This window comes from Trichosurus vulpecula, chromosome 1 (assembly GCF_011100635.1).
Source record: "Trichosurus vulpecula isolate mTriVul1 chromosome 1, mTriVul1.pri, whole genome shotgun sequence".
NCBI classification, from domain to species: Eukaryota; Metazoa; Chordata; class Mammalia; order Diprotodontia; family Phalangeridae; genus Trichosurus; species Trichosurus vulpecula.
Genome location: NC_050573.1, coordinates 550,079,077 through 550,094,837, shown reverse-complemented (window position 1 = coordinate 550,094,837; position 15,761 = coordinate 550,079,077). Strand labels below are relative to the sequence as shown.

General features: G+C 39.3%; 1 protein-coding gene across 1 annotated transcript in view; it reads left to right on the top strand.

The window, feature by feature from the left end:
- Positions 1-15,761, top strand: part of LOC118834196 (ATP-binding cassette sub-family A member 3-like) — a 233,891-nt gene that overhangs the window by 69,317 nt on the left and 148,813 nt on the right. The gene's annotated exons all lie outside the window — the stretch shown is intronic.

Below are 15,761 nucleotides of genomic sequence, written 5' to 3'. Positions count from 1 at the left end.
TTTTCTTCGGTGTATTTTTCAGTATTTTTTTGGGTCTCCTTTAGCAAGTCATTGACTTGTTTTTCATGGTTTTCTCGCATCCTTCTTATTTCTCTTCCCAATTTTTCCTCAACTTCTCTAACTTTCTTTTCCAAATCCTTTTTGAGTTCTTCTATGGCCTGGGGCCAGTTCATGTTTTTCTTGGAGGCTTTTGTTGTAGGCTCTATGACTTTGTTGTCTTCTTTAGGCTGTATGTTTTGGTCTTCTTTGTCACCAAAGAAAGAATCCAAAGTCTGAGACTGAATCTGGGCACGTTTTCGCTGCCTGGCCATATTCCCAACCAGCTAACTTGACCCTTGAGTTTTTCAGTGGGGTATGACTGCTTGTAGACTAGAGAGTTCTATGTTCTACGTTTGGGGGGGAGGTGCCAGCTCTGTCAGAGCCGCACTCCTCCTTCCCCAAGGACCCCCAGTCCAGACTGGGCTTAGATCTTCATCAGGCTGTTGCACTCCTGCTCTGATCCGCCACTTAATTCCTCCCACCAGGTGGGCCTGGAGCCGGAAGTAACAACAGCTGTAGCTGCCCCACCTCTGCTGCCCCCTGGGCTGGAAGCCGAACCGTGAACTCCTTCCACTCCCGCAGCTTTTCCCACTAACCTTCTCCGCAGTCTTTGGTGTTTGTGGGTCTAGGGGTCTGGTAACTGCCGCAGCTCACATATTCAGGGCGCTAGGGCCCCCCTCCGCCCGGCTTCTGGTCTGGATCGTCCACGCCGCTCAGGCTGGGTTCTGCTCCACTCCGTTCCCAGCTCCCAGCTCCCAGCTCCGTGTGGAATAGACCTCACCCAGAGACCATCCAGGCTGTCCTGGGCTGGAGCCCTGCTTCCCTCTGCTGTTCTGTGGGTTCTGCCGTTCTAGAATTGGTTCAGAGCCATTTTTATAGGTTTTTGGAGGGACTCGGGTATGGAGCTCACTCTAGTCTGTGCTTACCAGCCGCCATCTTGCCATTTTATTTTATTTATACCTCTTTCAGAAGGTGATTGGTGAATTCTTTCAATTTCTATTTTGTCCTTTGACCTATTTAGTCCTAAGACATCAGTGCAGTTTTCATTGATAATTTCTTGAAAGGTGATTTTTTTTTAGTAATTTTTATTTATTTATTTATTTATTTTTAGTTTACAACACTTGGTTCTACATAATTTTGAGTTCCAGATTTTCTTCCCTCTCTCGCCCGTCCCTCCCAAAGATGGCATGGAATCCGATATATCTTCCACATATAACTTCACATTGAACCAATTTACACACTAGTCAAGTTGTGGAGAAGAGTTATGACCAATGGAATGAATCATGAGAAAGAAGAAACAGAACCAAAAAAACCCCCTGAAAACAAAAAGAGAGAAAAAGAAGCAGGGGGGTGGGGAAAGTGAGCATAAAGTGTGCCTCAATCTGCATTCATACTTCATAGTTCTTTCTCTGGATGTAGATAGCATTCTCCATCATGAGTCCTTTGGAGTTGTCTTTCCACCTTGTGTTGCTGAGAAGAGCAAAATCTATAAGGGTTAGTCCTCACAGAATCCATATATCTGTCGTTGTGTATAATGTTCTCCTGGCTCTGCTCCCCTCGCTCAGCATTATATCGTGTAGGTTATTCCAGGTTGTTATGAAGTCCGTATCATCCCCATTTCTTATAGCACAACAGTATTCAATTACCTTCATATACCACAGCTTGTTCAGCCATTCCTCAATTGATGGGCATCCCCTTGATTTACAATTTTTAGCTACTACAGAAAGAGCCGCTATAAATATTTTTGTACATATGGGACCTTTTCCCACTTGTGTAATCTCTTTGGGATACAACCCTAGGAGTGGTATTGCTGGGTCAAAGGGTATGAACATTTTTATAGCCCTTTGGGCACAGTTTCAAATTGCCCTCCAGAATGGCTGGATCAGTTCACAACTGCACCAGCAATGCAACAATGTTCCAATTTTCCCACATCCTCTCCAGCATTTATAATTTTCCTGTTTTGTCATTCTAGCCAATCTTTCAGGAGACATGTGGTACTTAAGAGTTGTATTGATTTGCATTTCTCTAATCAGGAGTGATTTTGAGCATTTTTTCATATGCCTATAGACATCTTTAATTTCATCCTCTGAAAACTGCCTGTTCATATCCTTTGACCATTTCTCAATTGAGGAATGACTTGTATTCCTATATATTTGGCTCAGTTCCCTGTATATTTTAGAAATGAGGCTTTTATCAGAGACACGAGTTGTAAAGATTTTCTCCCAATTTTCTGCTTCACCCCTAATCTTTGTTGCATTGGTTTTTTTTTTGTACAAAAACATTTCAACTTAACATAATCAAAATTACCCATTTCACATTTTGTAATGCTCTCTATCTCTTGTTGGATCATGAATTCTTTTCTGTCCATAAATCTGATAGGTAAACTATTCCTTGCTCTCCCAAATTGCTTATAGTATCAGCCTTTATTACTAAATCATGAACTCATTTTGACCTTATTTTGGTATATGGTGTAAGATATTGTTCTATGCCCAGTTTCTGCCCTACCATTTTCCAATTTTCCCAACAGTTTTTGTGAAATAGTGAATTCTTAGCCCAGAAGCTGGCCTCTTTGGGTTTATCAAAGAGTAGACTGCTATAGTCGTTGACTTCTCCATCTCGTGTACCTGTCCTATTCCACTGATCCACGACTCTGTTTCTTAGCCAGTACCAGGTAGTTTTGATGACTACTGCTTTATAGTACAGTTTAATATCTGGTATGGCTAGGCTACCTTCCCTAGCATTTCTTTTCATTAATACCCTAGATATTCTAGACCTCTTGTTCTTCCAGATGAATTTTGTTATTATTTTATCCAGCTCTGTAAAATAATTTTTTGGTAGTTCAATTGGTATGGCACTGAATAGATAGATTAATTTAGGTAAAATTGTCATTTTTATTATATTGGATCGGCCTAACCATGAGCAATTGATCTTTTTCCATTTATTTAGATCTGACTTTATTCGTGTGAAAACTCTTTCATAATTATGTTCATAAAGTCCCTGGGTTTGTCTTGGCAGATAGATTCCCAAATATTTTATAGTGTCTACAGTAGCTCTGAATGGAATTTCTCTTTCTATCTCTTGCTGTTGGGCTTTGTTAGTAATGTATAGGAATGCCAAGGATTTATGTGGGTTTATTTTATATCCTGCAACTTTGCTAAAGTTGTTTATTATTTCAAGTAGTTTTTTATTTTATTCTCTAGGATTCTCTAAGTAAATCATCATATCATCTGCAAAAAATGATAATTTAGTTTCTTCTTTGCCTATTCTGATTCCTTCAATTTCTTTTTCTTTTCTTATTGCTACAATTAATGTTTCTAGTACCAAATTGAATAGTAGGGGTGATAATGGACATCCTTGTTTCACCCCTGGTCTTATTGGGAATGCATCTAGGTTATCCCCATTACAAATAATGCTTTTAGGTAGATTCTATTTATAATTTGAAGGAAGGCTCCATTTATTCCTATGCTTTCTAGTGTTTTTAATAGGAATGGATGTTGTATTTTGTCAGAGGTATTTTCTGCATCTATTGAGGTGATCATACAGTTTCTGCTAGTTTTGTTGTTGATATGGTCAATTATGCTAATAGTTTTCCTAATATTGAACCAGCCTTGCATTCCTGGAATAAATCCTACCTGGTCGTAGTGTATTATTCTCATGATAAGTTGCTGCAATCTTTTTGCTAATATTTTATTTAAAATTTTTGCATCAATATTCATTGGGGAAATTGGTCTATAATTTTCTTTCTCTGTTTTGACTCTTCCTGGTTTCGGTATTAGTACCATATTTGGTACTAATAACTATTTTCCCAAATAGTCTACGAAATATAGGAATTAATTGTTCTTTAAATGTTTGATAGAATTCACAGGTAAAACCATCTGACCCTGGAGATTTTTTCCTACGGAGTTCATTGATGGTTTGCTCAATTTCTTTTTCTGAGATTGGGTTATTTAGAAATTTTACTTCCTCTTCTGTTAACCTGGGCAATTTATGTTTTTGTAGATATTCATCCACATCTCTAAGGTTGTCAAATTTATGGGCATCCAATTGGGCCAAATAATTCCCAATTGTTTTGATTTCCTCTTCATCAGAAGTGCATTCACCCTTCTCATTTTTGATACTGGTGATGTGATTTTCTTCTTTCTTTTTTTAAATCAAATTGACCAAAGGTTTATCAATTTTATTGGTTTTTTCATAAAACCAGCTCTTTGTTTCATTTATTAATTCAGTAGTTTTTCCTGGTTTCAATTTTATTAATCTCTCCTTTGATTTTCAGTATTTATAATTTGGTATTTAATTGGGGATTTTCAGTTTGTTCTTTTTCTTTTTTTTTTTTTTTAAATGCAATTTATTTATTTAACATATTTGGTTTTCAGCATTGATTTTCACAACAGTTTGAATTACAAATTTTCTCCCCATTTCTGCCCTCCCCCCCACTCCAAGATGGCTTATATTCTGGTTGCCCTGTTCCCCAGTCAGCCCTCCCCTCTATCACCCCCCTCCCCTCTCATCCCCTTTTCCCTTCCTTTCTTGTAGGGCAAGATAAATTTCTACGCCCCGTTGCCTGTGTATCTTATTTTTTAGTTGCATACAAAAACTTTTTTTGTTTTTGAACATCTGATTTTAAAACTTTGAGTTCCAAATTCCCTTCCCTCTTCCCTTCCCACCCATCCTCCCTAAGAAGTTGAGCAATTCAACCTAGGCCACACATGTATTATTATGTATAACCCTTCCACAATACTCATGTTGTGAAAGGCTAACTACATTTTGCTCCTTCCCAACCCATCCCCTTTTATTGAATTTTCTCCCTTGACCCTGTCCCCTTTCCAAAGTGTTTGTTTTGATTACCTCCACCCCCATCTGCCCTCCACTCCATCATCCCCCCGCCTTTTTTTTTTTTTTTTATCTTCCTCCCTCTTCTTTCCTGTGGGGTGAGATACCCAACTGAGTATGTATGGTATTTCCCCTCAGGCCAAATCTGATGAGAGCAAGGTTCACTCATTCCACCCTCACCTGCCCTCTCCCCTCTACCCATAGAACTGTTTCCTCTTGCCACCTTTATGCGAGATGATCCACCCCATTCTATCTCTCCCTATCTCCCTCTCTCAGTATGTTACTCTCTCATCCCTTAATTTCATTTTATTTCTTTTAGCTATCTTCCCTTCATCCTCAACTCACCCTGTGTCTGCTCTCTCTCTTTTACATATATATATATATACACATACATACACATACATACATATACACATAGATACATACATACATACACATTCACTTATATATACATAAACATATATATATGCATATATATATATGCATATTCCCTTCAACTACCCTAATACTGAGGTCTCACGAATCATACTCATCATCTTTCCATGTAGGAATGTAAACAAAACAGTTCAACTTTAGTAAGTCCCTTGCAATTTCCGTTTCTTGATTACCTTTTCATGCTTCTCTTGATTCTTGTGTTTGAAAGTCAAATTTTCTATTCAGTTCTGGTCTTTTCACTGAGAAAGCTTGAAAGTCCTCTATTTTATTGAAAATCCATATTTTGCCTTGGAACATGATACTGAGTTTTGCTGGGTAGGTGATTCTAGGTTTTAATCCTAGCTCCATTGACCTCCGGAATATCGCATTCCAAGCCCTTCGATCTCTTAATGTAGAAGCTGCCAGATCTTGGGTTATTCTGATTGGGTTTCCACAATACTCAAATTGTTTCTTTCTGGCTGCTTGCAGTATTTTCTCCTTGATCTGGAAGCTCTGGAATTTGGCAACAATATTCCTAGGAGATTTCTTTTTGGGATCTATTTGAGGAGGCGATCGATGGATTCTTTCAATTTCTATTTTGCCCTGTGGCTGTAGAATATCAGGGCAGTTCTCCTTGATAATTTCCTGAAAGATGATATCTAGGCTCTTTTTTTGATCATGGCTTTCAGGTAGTCCAATAATTTTTAAATTCTCTCTCCTGGAGCTATTTTCCAGGTCAGTGGTTTTTCCCAGGAGATATTTCACATTGTCTTCCATTTTTTCATTCCTCTGGTTCTGTTTTATAATATCCTGATTTCTCATAAAGTCACTAGCTTCCACTTGCTCCAATCTAATTTTTAAAGTAGTATTTTCTTCAGTGGTCTTTTGGACCTCCTTTTCCATTTGGCTAATTCTGCCTTTCAAGGCATTCTTCTCCTCATTGGCTTTTTGGAGCTCTTTTGCCATTTGAGTTAGTCTATTTTTTAAGGTGTTGTTTTCTTCGGTGTATTTTTCAGTATTTTTTTGGGTCTCCTTTAGCAAGTCATTGACTTGTTTTTCATGGTTTTCTCGCATCCTTCTTATTTCTCTTCCCAATTTTTCCTCTACTTCTCTAACTTGCTTTTCCAAATCCTTTTTGAGTTCTTCTATGGCCTGGGGCCAGTTCATGTTTTTCTTGGAGGCTTTTGTTGTAGGCTCTATGACTTTGTTGTCTTCTTTAGGCTGTATGTTTTGGTCTTCTTTGTCACCAAAGAAAGAATCCAAAGTCTGAGACTGAATCTGGGTGCGTTTTCGCTGCCTGGCCATATTCCCAACCAACTAACTTGACCCTTGAGTTTTTCAGTGGGGTATGACTGCTTGTAGATTACAGAGTTCTATGTTCTACGTTTGGGGGGGAGGTGCCAGCTCTGTCAGAGCCGCACTCCTCCTTCCCCAAGGACCCCCAGTCCAGACTGGGCTCAGATCTTTGGCAGGCTGTGCATCCCTGCTGTGATCCGCCACTTAATTCCTCCCACCAGGTGGGCCTGGAGCCGGAAGTAACAACAGCTGTAGCTGCCCCGCCTCCGCTGCCCCGGGGCTGGAAGCCGAACCGCGAACTCCTTCCACTCCCGCAGCTTTTCCCACTAACCTTCTCCGCAGTCTTTGGTGTTTGTGGGTCGAGGGGTCTGGTAACTGCCGCAGCTCACATATTCAGGGCGCTAGGGCCCCCTCCGCCCGGCTTCTGGTCTGGATCGTCCACGCCGCTCAGGCTGGGTTCTGCTCCACTCCGTTCCCAGCTCCCAGCTCCCAGCTCCGTGTGGAATAGAGCTCACCCAGAGACCATCCGGGCTGTCCTGGGCTGGAGCCCTGCTTCCCTCTGCTGTTCTGTGGGTTCTGCCGTTCTAGAATTGGTTCAGAGCCATTTTTATAGGTTTTTGGAGGGACTCGGGTACGGAGCTCACTCTAGTCCGTGCTTACCAGCCGCCATCTTTCCAGTTTGTTCTTTTTCTAGCTTTCTCAGTTGCATGCTCACTCATTGATCTCCTTTTTCCCTATTTTATTCATGTAAGCATTTAGAGATATAAAACTTCCCCCAAGAACTGCTTTTGCTGCATCCCATAAGTTTTGGTATGTAGTCTCATTATTGTCATTCTCTTGAATGAAGTTATTAATTGTTTCTCTGGTTTGTTCTTTGGCCCACTCATTCTTTAGAATTAGATTATTTAGTTTCCAATTAAATTTTAGCTTATTTTTCCATGCCTACAGATTCATCCCTTTGGCCTTTCAGACTCCCCTGGCTTGGAAATTTGCCTTACTCAGACTGCTCGCAGTTTCTAACTCTCTCAAATCTGCTCAGATTCACTTTTTTATCGGAATCTGACAGAACTTGTGAGAGAGCTCCGGTAAGACGCTGTTTTCACATGGCCATCTTGGCTCTGCCTCTTCAAAGATGATTTCTAAGCTATTTTGTCCCAACAAATACTCAGGTTTTTATTTTATTTTTTAAGCATTATTATTATTATTTTCAAAATTAACTTATTCAATATTTTTAGTTTTCCACATTGACTTCCATGAGATTTTGAGTTACAAATTTTCTCCCCATCTCTACCCTCCCCCCATCCTAAGATGATTTAAATTCTGATTGCACTTTTCCCCAGTCTGCCTTTCCTTCTATCACCCCACTCCCCTGCCCCCATTCCCTTCCCCTTTACTTTCTGGTATGGCAAGGTAGATTTCTGTGTCCCATTGCCTGTATATCTTATTTCTCAGTTGCATGTAAAAACACCCTTTTAAATTTGTTTTTAGAACCTTGAGTTCCAAATTCTCTCCCTTCCTCCCTCCCCACCCACCTTCCTTGAGAAGGCAAGCAATTCAACATAGGCCACACATGCATTGTTATGCAAAACACTTCCATAATAGTCATGTTGTGAAAGACTAACTAAATTTCCCTCTATCCTATCCTGTCCCCCTTTATTGACTTTTCTCCCTTGATCCTGTCACTTTTCAAAAGTGTTTCCTTTTGACTACCTCCTCCCCTAATCTTCCCTCCCTTCTGTCATCCCCACATCTTATCCCCTTCCCCCCTACTTTCCTGTAGGGTAAGATACCCAATTGAGTGTATGTATTATTCCCTCCTTAAGTCAAATCTGATGAGAGCAAGATTCACTCATTCCCTTTTACCTACCCCCTCTTCCCTTCCATTACAACAGCTTTTTCTTGCCACTTTTATGTGAGATAATTTACCTCATTCTATCTCTCCATTTCTCCTTCTCCCAATATATTCCTCTCTCACTCTTTAATTTTATTTTTTAGATATCTTCCTTTCATATCATCCCTGTGCCCTCTGTCTGTATATATATGTATATGTATGTATATATATATACACATAATATATATGTATATGTATGTATGTATATATGTATGTATGTATATTTCCTTCATCTACTCTAATACTGAGAAAGGTCTCATGAGTTGCAAATATCATCTTTCCATGTAGGAATGTAAGCAAAACAGTTCACCTTTAGTAAGTCCCTTATGATTTCTCTTTCCTGTTTACCTTTTCATGCTTCTCTTGATTCTTGTATTTGAAAGCCAAATTTTCTATTTAGCTCTGGCCTTTTCATCGAGAATGCTTGAAAGTCCTCTATTTTATTGAAAATCCACATTTTGCCCTGGAGCGTTATACTCAGTTTTGCTGGGTAGGTGATTCTTGGTTTAAATCCTAGTTCCTTTGACCTCTGGAATATCGTATTCTAAGCCCTTCAGTCCCTTAACGTAGACGCTGTTAGATCTTGTGTTATCCTGATCGAGTTTCCACAATACTCAAATTGTTTCTTTCTGGCTGCTTGCAATATTTTCTTCTTCATTTGGGAGCTCTGGAATTTGGCTACAACATTCTTAGGAATTTTCTTTTTCAGATCTTTTTCAGGAGGTTATTGGTGGATTCTTTAAATTTCTATTTTATCTTCTGGTTCTAGAATATCAGGGCAGTTTTCCTTGATCATTTCTTGAAATATGATGTCTAGGCTCTTTTTGTGATCATGGCTTTCAGGTAGTCCAGTAATTTTCAAATTCTCTCTCCTGGATCTATTCTCCAGGTCAGTGGTTTTTCCAATGAGATATTGCACATTGTCTTCCGTTTTTTCATTCCTTTGGTTCTGTTTCATAATATCTTGATTTCTCATAAAGTCACTAGCTTCGACTTGTTCCAATCTAATTTTTAAGGTAGTATTTTCTTCAGTGGTCTTTTGGACCTCCTTTTCCATTTGGGTAATTCTGCCTTTCAAGACATTCTTCTCCTCATTGGCGTTTTGGAGCTCTTTTGCCATTTGAGTTAGTCTATTTTTAAGGTGTTATTTTCTTCAGTGTTTTTTGGGTCTCCTTTAGCAAGTCATTGACTTGTTTTTCATGATTTTCTTGCATCACTCTCATTTCTCTTCCCAAAGTGTCCTCAACTTCTCTTACTTGATTTTCCAAATCCTTTTTGAGCTCTTCCATGGCCTGAGGCTGATTTGTATTTTTCTTAGAGGCTTTTGATGTAGACTCTTTGAATTTGTTGACCTCTTCTGGCTGTATATTTTGATCTTCTTTGTCACCAAAGAAAGATTCTATAGTCTGAGTGTAAGTCCTTTTACCCTGCTTGCTCATCTCCCCAGCCAATTACTTGACTTTTGAGCTTTTGGTCAGGGTATGATTGCTTTCAGAGTGGTGAGTGCTTTGTCCCAAGCTTCAGGGGTTTTACCCTCCTGTTTTCAGAGCTACTTCTATTCTGAGGTGGTATATGCTCCTCTCCTGGCCTGTGCTCTGGCTTGTGAGTGCAGGCAGTCTTTTCTGCCATTTAACCACCAGAAGGACTCCCTCTCCACAGCCACCTCAAAGCTCTGCTGCACCAGTATCCCTCCTCCCCCAAGAACCTCCAACCAGAACTCTCACCCACATCCAAGCAGGGCAAAGCAAGAGAACCTTGCCTCAGTGCCAGCAAAGGGATTTCTTCACTCCCACTCTGATCAGCTGCTTGATTCATCCCACTGTGTGGGATAAGGGGTCCAGAAGCAGCTGCTGCTGGAGCTCTGAAAGCAGCTGCAGGAGTTTCCTGCTACTGCTGCTGCACCACCTCCACTGCCCCAGGGCTGTGGCCAGACTGCACACTTCCCTCACCCAGACCTAGAAGTTTTCCCACTGACCTGCTCAGTTGTCTTTAGTATTGTGTGTTGAGAAATCTGGCAACTGCCACAGTTCAATGATTCAGGACCCTGAAGCCTGCTCCACCTGGTCTACTCCTTGCCTGGTCTGTCCTGGCGCAGCCCATGTTGGGCTGTTCTCTACTGTCATAGGGTGGTAGAGACCCTTCCCAGTGACCATTCAGCCCATCTTGGGCTGGAGACTTGTTTCCCTGTGTTATTTAGTGGGTTCTGTAGCTCTAGAATTTGTTTAGAGTCATTTTTTACAGGTATTTGGAAGGATTTGGGGGAGAGCTTAAGCGAGTCCCTCTTTTTGAGCCACAATTTTGACTCTGCCTCCCAAAACTCTTTTTTAATCAGGATTTTATGTACTCCAGTAATTCTTAAATTAGCTCTCTTTGACCTTTTTCTAGCCACTTGTTTTTACAAGGTGATATTCCACATTTTCTTCTACTTTTTTCATTCCTTTCACTTTTTTATTGTTGTTTATTGATGTAGAGTCATTAGCTTCTAGTTTTCCAATTACAGTTTAAAAAAAATTTTCTTCAATGATTTTTTGTACTAATTTTCTTCACTTTCTAATTTTGTTTTTTTAAAGAGTTCTTTTTTAAAAAAAAAATTATTTTAGACTCAAACACCAGAACACAAATACAGAATAGAGAAAAGAAAAAATATCATAAACTTAAATATTAGAACTTACATACAAAATAAGAAAAGAAAAAAAGCATGTCATGTGCATAGCAGAACATAAGAGAGGATTCAAAATATATAACGATAAATTTTCATTTCAATAATACTATATGTTGTCTTGAGAGCTGTTCATCTTTTCTTTTCTTCCTTATAAGTTTTCTTTTATTCTCTGCTGTGCACTTTTTACTTTATTCTTTTTTTCACTCTTCCTACCCACCCTCCCTGAGGCTACAGTTAAGTGTGGGTATATTTTTATATAGCTATATATATACCCATATATGTATATACATACAAATATAGACATATATTTTCCATTACAAATTCTACTCGTGATCTTTGTTTTTATGTTTGTGTATATCTCTTGTTTCCTATCCCTCCTGACTCCTCTAATTTAATTCTACCTACTACTTTGCCCTCCTATTACTTAGCCTACCTCCCTTCAAGTATCTGTCTCTTATCCTCCTATTCCCATTAATCAAAATACCCTTCTGTAGCCTCCCATAACCTGTTCCCTCACCCTTCCCTGTAGAGATTCCCCCTTGTCCTCCCTGCTTTCCCTATTCCTGAACCATTTTATTTCTTCTGAATTTAGAAGAGTTTTATACTCTTCTAGATATGTGTGTGTGTATATTTCCTGTGGGGTAAGATACCCAATTGAGTGTGTATGTTATTTCCTCCTCAGGTCAATTCCGATGAGAGCAAGATTCACTCATTCCCCCTCATCTGCCCCCTCTTCCCTTCCTACAGAACTACTTTTTCTTGCTACTTTTATGGGAGATAATTTACCCCATTCTATCTCTCCCTTTCTCCCTCACTAATAATATAATCTCATCCCTTAATTTGATTTTATTTTTTTAAACATCATCCCTTCATATTCAACTCACCCTGTGCTTCTCTCTCCCTCTCCATCCCTCCCTCCCTCCCTCCCTCTCTCTCTCTCTCTCTCTATATATATATATATATATATATATATATATATATATATATATATATATATATATACACACACACATATTCCCTTCAGCTGTCGTAGTACTGAGGCCTCATGAATCATATACAACATCTTTCCATGTAAGAATGTAAACGGGGGAGAGGCGGAGACAAGATGGTGACTGGAAAGCAGGGACTTTTGTGAGCTCCCCACCAGGTCCCTCCAAAAACCTACAAAAGTGGCTCTGAACAAATTCTAGAAGTGCAGAATCCACAAAATAAGAGGTAAGCAGGGATCCAGTCCAGAACAGCCTGGATGGTTGCTGAATGAAGTCTATCACAGGCAGAGTGGAGCTCAGCATGGGCGGCGGCAGGACCAACCAGACCAGGAGCCAGGCGGAACAGGTCCTAGCACCCTGAATCAGTGAGCTGTGGCAGTTACCAGACTACTCAACCCACAAACACCAAAGACAACAGAGAAGGTCAGTGAGAAAAGCTGCAGGGGACAGAGTTCACACTTCAGCCACTGCCACCAGGGGCAGCGGGGGAGGTCCAGCTACAGAACTACAGCTACAGTTGCTTCCGGCCCCAGGCCCACCTGGTGGGAGGAATTCAGTGGCAGATCAGAGCAGGAGTGCAGAGCCTGCTTAAGATTTGTGTCAGGTTCGGGTTGGGAGTTCTTGGGGAAGGAGGAGTGCCGGTGTGCCAGAGCTGGCTGTATAGAAATAGCTCTGAAAACAACAGAGCATCCCCTCAAGCTTGGAACAAAGTACTCTTTGCTCTACAAGCAGTTATACCCTGACAAAAAGCTCAAGGGTCAAGTAAGTTGCCTGGGAACATGGCCAGGCAGTGAAAATGGACTTAGATTCAGACGCAGACTTTGAAATCTTTCTTTGGAGACAAAGAAGACCAAAACATACAGCCAGAAGAAGTGAACAAAGTCAAAGAGCCTACATCAAAAGCCTCCAAGAAAAACATGAACTGGTCTCAGGCCATGGAAGAGCTCAAAAAGGATTTGGAAAAGCAAGTTAGAGAAGTAGAGGAAAAATTGGGAAGAGAAATGAGAATGATGCAAGAAAACCATGAAAAACAAGTCAATGACTTGCTAGAGGAGACGCCAAAAATACTGAAAAAGATATTGAAGAAAACAACACCTTAAAAAATAGACTAACTCAAATGGCAAAAGGGCTCCAAATAGCCAATGAGGAGAAGAATGCCTTGAAAGGCAGAATTAGCCAAATGGAAAAGGAGGTCCAAAAGACCACTGAAGAAAATATGACCTTAAAAATTGGATTGGAAAAGTGGAAGCTAGTGACTTCATGAGAAATCAAGATATTATAAAACAGAACTAAAGGAATGAAAAAATGGAAGGCAATGTGAAATATTTCATTGGAAAAACCACTGACCTGGAAAATAGATCCAGGAGAGATAATTTAAAATTATTGGACTACCTGAAAGCCATGATCAAAAAAAGAGCCTAGATATCATCTTTCAAGAAATTATCAAAGAGAATTGCCCTGATATTCTAGAGCCACAGGGCAAAATAGAAATTGAAAGAATCCACACATAGCCTCCTGAAAAAAGATCCTAAAAGAATCACCCAGGTCAAGGAGAAAATACTGCAAGCAGCCAGAAAGAAACAATTTGAGTATTGTGGAAAAATAATCAGGATAACACAGGATGTAGTAGCTTCCACATTAAGGGACCAAAGGGCTTGAAGTATGATATTCTGGAGGTCAATGGAGCTAGGATTAAAGACAAGAACCACCCACCCAGCAAAACTGAGTATCATGCTCCAAGGCAAAATATGGATTTTCAATAAAATAGAGGACTTTCAAGCTTTCTCAGTGAAAAGACCAGAGCTGAATAGAAAATTTGACTTTCAAACACAAGAATAAAGAGAAGCATGAAAAGTTAAACAAGAAAGGGAAATCACAAGGGACTTAGTAAAGTTGAACTATTTTGTTTACATTCCTACATGGAAAGAAGATGTGTATGATTCATGAGACCTCAGTATCGTAGTAGCTGAAAGTAATATGCACATATATATGTGTGTGCATATATATATATATATATATGTGTGTGTGTGTGTCTATGTATGTATATGTATAGGTGTATATATATGTGTGTATGTATGTATATATGTATATACATACACACATATATATATATATATACACACACAGAGGGCACAGGTGAGTTGAATATGAAGGGATGATATCTACAAAATAAAATCAAATTAAGGGATAAGAGAGGAATATATTGAGAGAGAGAGAATGGGAGAGATAGAATGGGGTAAATAATCTCACATAACAGTGGAAAGAAAAAGTGGTTTTCTAGGAAGGGAAGAGGGGGCAGTTGAGCAGGAATGAGTAGATACTGCTCTCATCGGATTTGACCTGAGGAGGGAATATCATACACACTCAATTGGGTATCTTACCCCACAGGAAAGAAGGAGGAAGAAGATAAAAAAGGGACGATAGAAGGGAGGGAAGACGGGGGAGGAGGTAAACAAAAACAAACACTTTTGAAAAGGGACAAGGTAAAGGGAAAAAATTCTATAAAGGGGGATAGGTTAGGAAGGAGCAAAACATAGTTAATCTTTCACAACATGAGTATTGTGGGAGGGTTTTACATAATGATATGCATGTGGCCTATGTTGAATTGCTTGCCTTCTTAGGGAGGGTGGGTGGGGAAGGAAGAGGGGAGAGAATTTGGAACTCAAAGTTTTAAAAACAGATGTTCCAAAACAACAACAACAAAAAAAGTTTTTGCATGCAACTAGGAAATAAGATATATAGGCAATGGGGCATAGAAATTTATCTTGCCCTCCAATAGAAGATCAGAAAAGGGGATGGGAGGGGAGTGGGGTGACAGATTTGAGGGCAGACTGGGGAACAGGGCAACCAGAATACATGCCATCTTGGAGTGAGTGGGAGGGTAGAAATGGGGAGAAAATTTGTAATTCAAACTCTTGTGAAAATCAATGCTGAAAACTAAATATATTAAATAAATTAAATATAAAAAAAGAATGTAAACAAAACAGTTCAACTTTAGTAAGTGCTTTGTGATTTCCCTTTCTTGTTTACCTTTTCATGCCTCTCTTGTTTCTTGTGTTTGAAAGTCAAATTTTCTTTTTTTTTAAATTTAATTTATTTATTTTGCATATATATATATACTTATATATATGTATATATATAGATATATATGTATATACATACATACATACATACATACATACATACATACATATATATTCCATGTAGGAATGTAAACAAAACAGTTCAACTTTAGTAAGTCCCTTGCAATTTCTTTTTCTTGTTCTTTTTCTTGATTACCTTTCCATGCTTCTCTTGATTCTTGTGTTTGAAAGTCAAATTTTCTATTCAGCTCTGGTCTTTTCACTGAGAAAGCTTGAAAGTCCTCTATTTTATTTTTATTTTATCTATTTATTTATTGCCTTGGAGCATGATACCCAGTTTTGCTGGGTAGGCGATTCTTGGTTTTAATCCTAGCTCCATTGACCTCCAGAATGTCGTATTCCAAGCCCTTCTACCTCTTAATGTAGAAGCTGCCAGATCTTGGGTTATTCTGATTGGGTTTCCACAATACTCAAATTGTTTCTTTCTGGATGCTTGAAGTATTTTCTCCTTGATCTGGGAGTTCTGGAATTTGGTGACAATATTCCTAGGAGTTTTC